The sequence below is a fragment of the Lupinus angustifolius genome, chromosome LG14 (genome assembly GCF_001865875.1).
Source record: "Lupinus angustifolius cultivar Tanjil chromosome LG14, LupAngTanjil_v1.0, whole genome shotgun sequence".
NCBI lineage: Eukaryota > Viridiplantae > Streptophyta > Magnoliopsida > Fabales > Fabaceae > Lupinus > Lupinus angustifolius.
The window spans coordinates 5,803,220-5,811,367 of NC_032022.1; the positions used below are offsets into that span (position 1 = coordinate 5,803,220).

The 8,148-nt window shown below is 36.6% G+C and overlaps 1 long non-coding RNA gene across 1 annotated transcript; it reads right to left on the reverse strand.

Moving 5' to 3' along the window:
* Window positions 5,348–7,780, reverse strand: LOC109326523. The gene is made up of 4 exons (XR_002105246.1): window positions 7,355–7,780; window positions 7,199–7,287; window positions 5,726–5,894; window positions 5,348–5,644 (listed from the first exon to the last, which is right to left on the reverse strand). It is a non-coding gene; the product is annotated as an uncharacterized LOC109326523 (long non-coding RNA).

Consider the following 8,148-nt stretch of genomic DNA (forward strand, 5'->3'; position numbering starts at 1 on the left):
TTAATACCAACCTTCCTTAAGGAAGAAGTTTTGTTTGTTAATAAAAGGAACCCGAAATTTATTTATTCTTTTGTTCTTTATTTATTTGATTATAACAACTAATTATTCATCACTTTTGTACATTAGATTACCATTAAACCAGTGTTGGAATTTATTCCACAAAACTGAGATGGTATTCAAAGGTACTTAATAATTATGTAATAGGGGATTGCTTCGATACCATTATATCAGCGTTAGAATTTATTCTAACAAAGCCGAGATGGGGCAAAGAAGGAATAACTTATTTACATGATTATTAGAAGTAAGTTGTAACTAGAATATTCTTGAAACCATTATACCGGCGTTGAAATTTATTTTAACAAAGCCGAGATGGCGAACAAAGAATAAAACCGAGTTCACTTACTGAATCAAATAAAAAGAAAACACGCTGAAATGAGAAAGGGAAAACCTAACCTTCCTTCCTCAAAAATAAATTTCAACAAATTGGTGCCGCTGCTGGGGAATTGCTTAAATAATAGAACATTTTCATAATTATATGTCGTTCATTAAATAATCGTGCATAAATTTATTTTTGCTTTTGTACAAATTATTTTTAACTTTGTAAAAAATGTGAATTATTAAATATGTATATTATTTATCCACTAACTCTTCTTCGAAAATAAACAGAAGAACCTTTCTTGTGCATGAACAAGAATAAACAACTTGAATTTTCTCTTGATCCTGAAATAGAGAAAACACTCAAGAAGCATAAAAAAGCACAAAAGAGGGCACGTAAAGCAAGAACTGTTATCCAAGAAAACAAAATAGAAATGGCAGAAAATCATGAATCCATGGCAGAAAATCAAAACAGCATATGAGGATTTGTCAGCTTCAACCCCAGGAATATGATAAGAATCGGGAGACCCTCAGGCTCTCAAAGGCCAACAGAAATGAAAACATGGTTAGTACAACTCATGTACGCCAACCCTTTTGCTAGATTAGATCATGAAGATTCATACAACCATCTCACAAAATTTTATGAGTTGGTTGGTACTGCTAGGATCTCCGAGTCTAAGGAGGAGACCATTTTTCTAAGGCTATTTTCGTTAATACTTATCGGAAAAGCCAAAGAGTGGTTCCTCGATCTTCCACAACATATTCAAAACAACTAGAATATGGTGGAGGAAAAATTTATGACAAGATATTTTCCGCAAAGAAAATTTATGGACTTGAAAACTACTATCTCCACCTTCATCCAGCCTTCTCGGGAGAGTCTATGTGAGGCATGGGACAGATTCAAATCCATGCTCAGAAAATTTTATGAGTTGGTTGGTACTACTGGGATCTCCGAGTCTGAGGAGGAGACCATTTTTCTAAGGCTATTTCCATTAACACTTATCGGAAAAGCCAAAGAGTGGTTCCTCGATCTTCCACAACATATTCAAAACAACTCGAATATGGTGGAGGAAACATTTATGATAACATATTTTCCGCAAGGAAATTTATGGACTTGAAAACTACTATCTCCACCTTCATCCAGCCTTCTCGGGAGAGTCTATGTGAGGCATGGGACAGATTCAAATCCATGCTCAGAAAATTTTATGAGTTGGTTGGTACTGCTAGGATCTCCGAGTCTAAGGAGGAGACCATTTTTCTAAGGCTATTTTCGTTAATACTTATCGGAAAAGCCAAAGAGTGGTTCCTCGATCTTCCACAGCATATTCAAAACAACTGGAATATGGTGGAGGAAACATTTATTACAAGATATTTTCCGCAAGGAAAATTTATGGACTTGAAAACTACTATCTCCACCTTCATCCAGCCTTCTCAGGAGAGTCTATGTGAGGCATGGGACAGATTCAAATCCATGCTCAGAAAATGCCCTAACTATGGGTTCGATGTTTAAACCCAGATCCATACTTTTGTCAATGGACTTCAGCAGCAACATAAATGGATCTTAAATGCAACTGTAAGCGGACAACTAATGGCTAAACCTCCGCAAGAGGCAATTGACATTATCGAATCCATGACATTAAATGATCAGAAAAGTCAACACCAAAGAAGGCCACCACCTAGGCAAGGTGGAATACTTGAACTGAACTCAGCTGATGCAGTATTGGCCCAACATAAATTGCTTCAACAACAACTAGAAGAGGTGACCCAAAAGCTCAATGATTTGCCAAAACAGTTACGGGAAACCTCAAAGAAGCAAATTTATCGGTGTGACAATTGTAATGAGGATCATGATTACAATGCCTGCCAAAATGAGGAAGTGCATTTTGTTGGGAATCCTCCAAGGCAGAATTTTCAAAATAATTACCCTCAATGGGGTAATAATCAATTTCAACGAAATCAACCTTGGAGGCAAGATCTTCCTCAGAAACAACCCTTCTACCCCCAAAATAATCATTTTCAGCACCCCACTCAGGATAAAAGCATCAAACTGGAAGATACTTTGAACCAGTTTATGCAAATGACCATGTCAAATCAGAAAAATACTGATGCTTCTCTAAGGAATGTGGAGATACAAATTGGGCAGTTGGCCAAACAATTAGCTGAAAATCAGAAATCAACATTTTCAGCTAATACATAAGTGAATCCTAGAGAGCATGGCAATGCAATCCTAAGGGGTGAATCGGGCTTATCGGGGCAGTAGAAGGAATAAACAAAAAAAGTATGCTGAAATAACATGTATGATTTATGCATGAATACTACATTTGGATTTATAAGATCAATGGAATTACCATTAAACCAGTGTTGGAATTTATTCCACAAAACTGAGATGGTATTCAAAGGTACTTAATAATTATGTAATAGGGGATTGCTTCGATACCATTATATCGGCGTTAGAATTTATTCTAACAAAGCCGAGATGGGGCAAAGAAGGAATAACTTATTTACATGATTATTAGAAGTAAGTTGTAACTGGAATATTCTTGAAACCATTATATCGGCGTTGGAATTTATTTCTACAAAGCTGAGATGGTGAACAAAGAATAAAACCGAGTTCACTTACTTAATCAAATAAAAAGAAAACACACTGAAATGAGAAAGGAAAAACCTAACCTTCCTTCCTCAAAAATAACTTTCAACACACTTATACATGTTTTACCAATATATTATGCATATGATGCACAAATAACATGTATGATTTATGCATGAACATATAATAATCTAGATGACATGTCTCATGTAAATGATTTGATTATTTTTAAGACTTGTGAGAATTGCACCTAGGTTTACCTAACCTGGACTCAATATCTAAGACACATATTTATGACTCTAAAAATGACTCTTGTAAGACTTGGTCTAGATATGAGATCCTTGAGTCCATAGCATGTTGATTTGTTGAGTCATCTTCAAGCTTTCCATGAATCTTTGTCTTCATCAAAACATAGGCAATTAATAGTGCAACACTTTGACACTTGCACTTTCAATCTCCCCTTTTTTATGATGACAAACTCCACACCAAATCTTGTTTTGATGCACAGCTTGATGATGGTTATGGAACGCATGGTTGTTAATTTCAAAGTTAAAGCGCATAGCTGGACAACGGAACCTGAATATTTATTTACAACCTGCAAATCACATCAAACAACAAAGCAACCTTTCTCCCCTTTTTGACATTATCAAAAATATAAACGTATTAATCTAGTCAAAAGTAAGAAGAGTTATATAATGACATCAAAGATGTAACCAATCAATTAAATTTGGGGATTCAATTAATTAACCAGTTGAAGGAAGCTTGAACAAGTGCACATGGTTTATACAGATTTAATCGATTAAGGATATGCATTTAATCGATTAAAATGACAGAATACTGTAAATGAACAAAGTTAATGGCATGAAAGGTTACTGATAAGTGCTATACATACCTAAATTTCATACACTTTTATGGCACTTATCTTAAGCATAATTGAGAAAAACTAACTTAAAACAATACTTTAGGTATAAAATATCACAATCTTGTATATTTGTATGTGTATTTATTTTTTTATGTGTTTTGTAGGATTTAGAATGAAGAAAAGAAGCGAAAAAAGACTCATGATCAAAAAGCAAAAAATTCAAGAAAATTAAGGTGCTCAACCAGGCAGCTAAACGTGGACCAAGCCCCGCTGAGCTGACCTGGACACCAGCCTGACCTGGACACCTGCTTGACCTGGATCAAGCTGCTCAAGCAAGCAGCTGAGCGGACCTGCTTGGCCGCTCAGCCTAGTCCTAGCACGATCAGACCTCTGATTGACACGGTCAGACACAAGCTTGGCACATGCCCAAGCTGCTGAACAATCAGCTTAGCAGTCAAACCAAGCAGCTTAGCGGAGAACCAAACTCCTGACCAGATCAGCAAGCACCAGGCCATGTCCCAGTCACTGCTGAACAAGCAGCTTAGCGGTGAAGCAGATGCGCTGGGTGGTGTGCATCAGGCTTGACTTAACCATCAAGCAAACCATGAAGTCATTCATGACCTCACCTCAAGTATTCCACCATAGGCTTTTCAGAAGTAGCTCACAATAGCTGGTTTCATAGCCCACAACTAGCTTTGATGAGTCAAGCATAAGGAGGTCACAAAGCTTCTTGATCAAGGGACCAAACCCATGCTGAAGGGTTTGGTCAGCTGCTTAGCGGTCCAGCCAAGCAGCTCAGCGGTCCATAAAGAAATTCTACAAATAGGGACCAATTCATTCGAGCAAAGAGGCCAACAACACTTAATTCCACTTGAAAATAACAAGTCTCTCACTAGAAATTATTTTCTGAAGTTCTTTCTTCATTTCTTAGTTGTTTAGAGCTTTATTTCAAGTAAGTTGTAATTTTAGTTTAGAATTCAAGAGGAGAAAAGGTGAAGGCAAATGAGATGCAAAAATCAATTTTGTATTCTCATTTGGAACTCAAAAGCATCCAATCCTTGGATGGATAGCTCATGCTCCTAACGTTTTTCTTTTGAATAAGGTTATGTAATTTCTACTTCTTATATTCCAAAAGTTTGAATTTTAATCATTCAAGTTTCTACTTCTTCTTAATGCTCTTTTTAGATTGATCACCTAAAAAATAATTTCAAGTCAATAAAATTACTTGTCTCAAACACTTAACAAATAAATTCATAAGTAGTTGTACTACTTAGTTTATTTGTCAAGTTAAGCATACTTTTCTTAAGATCTTATATTCATTACTACATCAATATTAGAGTCGCCAATGACTAGGGTGTGACAACCTAGTTTCTTTATGGACGTAATATTGTTTAGTAATAAATATAAGTGATTATCATTCTACCATTTTAGGACATACACTAAAAGGAGGATTTTAGAATTTGGTGTTTGGGTTAATCAAAGTAAAACATAAGAACTTTGTGAACACTCAATTTTGTCCGGTCTCTTTACAATAATATAAAATTTTCAAAACAACAAAAGAATAAATTTTTTGCATTTTATTGTCTCATAACAAATACACGTTGATTTACATTACTATACAACTATCCGTTTGGTTCAAAATGGGAAATAATCATAACACATTTGGATGAACAAGTGAGCAACAGTGTAGACAATATTAATTCCCAGACTACTCGTAGTCTAGGCATTTGTAGAGGACATTCCACTTTGCTGCTCCTCTCTGTGGTTCCAACACCAAGAGCAGAGGCAAGATATGTTACTTGGTCTGGACTCACAGTATCCTACATCATATAGAGGGTAAAGGAATCAACGTCATTATTCAAACAAAATGGGAAGCGAACAACCAGTTTTTAAGTAAATACCTTGCAAAATCATGAAGAATGATGCGAAAACCAGAAGGCAAAATTGATGGATCATCATATAAAGATGCATCACTTGGAGTGAAAATGAGTTCAACAAGTCAGGAGATATAAGTTATGATTCATATTCTAGCTTCAACCATATATTCTTCCCTTTGTCATCAGTTGCAATCTGAGACATAAAGGAAAGTTTATTAGCAATGGCAACCAAAAGAGTTCAGAGGAAATCATCAAGAAGTTACAAACCAGAAAATATCCACATTCGGTTACAAATAATAAGCATAAACGGCAGCAATGATGAGCCACTTAAAAATGGCATTCAAACAGCACAAATGAGCATTATGCATAGTTAATCCTGAGTTAACTATTTCAGTACACACATCCCACATAATTGGCAGCAGAGAGACAGAAAAACGCATGATAAATAGCAGGAATATCAAAGAATGGAATGTTCAGTTACAAACAGTCATAAACATCATGAATAAGGCAATTATTGGAGCCATGGTGAGCTGCCAGAAACCTATCAGAAACCATTCAACAGACCCAGGAATCTATCATCAGTTACATATGCATTAAATCAGCATGAATGAGTAATCATTAGTCAGTTTCTAAACACAAGAGTCAGTTTTATTCCTGATTCTCAATAGACCACCCAGGAGGCCCAGACAGTTGGCTATAAAAGGCGTGCTATGTCATAAACAGAGGGGAGACAGATTACTCAGAAGCAGAAAAAGCCTACTACCTCCATAACACACGTATCATACATACACTCAGAAAAACACACAAAGATCAAAGAAAAAGCTCACACATATACATACTGCGGAAATAGAATGCTCATACACTGATATCACACAAACATAAGCAATCAGAAGGATACTTTTAAGCCACCTATCAGAACACATTCAGGCATACATCTACAACACAAGCTGTTACAGATCCCAAGTTCAACATCACAGTTCGTGCATAGTACTTACAAACCACACGGAGACAACAAAGAGAGCATATTGATAGCACAACACACACACAACAAATCAGTGAGCATACAGGAAAGAATTCGGTCGGTTCACAGCGGGGGAAGAGAAGAAAAACATAGACTACACAACAACAAAAACAACAACCAGAGGACAGACTATCATATACAATCATAAAAAAGGAGAACTCAGGAACAGAGAGAATTCAGGAAGAAGCTACAACATAGGAAGAAGAGCGTAAGCATTTCACTCTACTTGTCTAAACAATTATAAACAAATACATCCCCACCCTGTTTGTATATTTATCAAAACATATATATACATATTGTGAAATTAGAATAAGCATACGCACGTCACAACATAAGAAATCAAAATGCATAACAGTTAAAGAACGCATCATATGTGCTAACGCATATCACCACAATCCGAAAGACATACACATCCATATCACACATATATAGAGACAGAGCCTCTGTAAATAGAGAACCAACACTCAGAAAGTTACCCAATCCTGGTAAGGCTAGCTGTGACTACCTCCACCTTCAATCATCTTCACTGTGAAACACCGCAATCCCATTCAGGAACCTCGTATACCTGAATCAATCTATCATTAGTAACCCTTTCAGAAATAGTTAAATTAAGAGTGTAATTGAATTACTACCTTTATTGGGATTTTCGGGTCTCTATCGCCTTCCCCTACCTTTTAGAACCGAACCACCATAAGCCACCGGAAGTGAGAACCGAACCTCCGCGAATCACCACCGTCACGAACCAGTGCCATATCGCTCTCGGTTGCCCACTGCCATAGACGAAGAAGCTTGGTGGCTTTGAGGCTTCACCGTCGACGGATCTCCTCGGTGAGCTCGGTTTAGCCATAAACCGTTCCCTTTGCCGGCGTCGTTGAGATGAGAAGGACGGAGAACAAAGAAGGAAGGGAGATAGCATGTCGAAGCAGTGTCGTCATCGTCTCTTGTGCCGACGTGAGCCTCTTGCTCGCCATTGCTGCCGCTCGATTGAAAGAAGAAGACAAAGGAGGAAATGTTGGATTTAGGGATTTCATTCCCTTTTTGGGTCCCCTTCACGTGCAAATGGGGTTAGCCCTTCTAATTAACTCAATAAGTTTTCCTTTTTATTTTTATTTTGGTTGTTGTAATTTATTATTGATATAGTTGGTGTGAAATTGTGAGGAATTGAAAAGTGTCCATTATTAGACATTAACTATTTTAATTAGGAATGTTATAGTAAGGTTACGGTTCGAGTTGTCTCTAACTTCTCCGAAAATGAGAAGAAGGTCTACGACCAACACCGTCTCTAAACTATTAATTCCCTACATATATACTTAATAAACGATTTTATCAATAAATTCTATATGCATAAATAATTAGAAACTACTTTACCAAATAAATTTTATGGGATTATTATAGTAAGGTTACGGTTCGAGTTGTCTCTAACTTC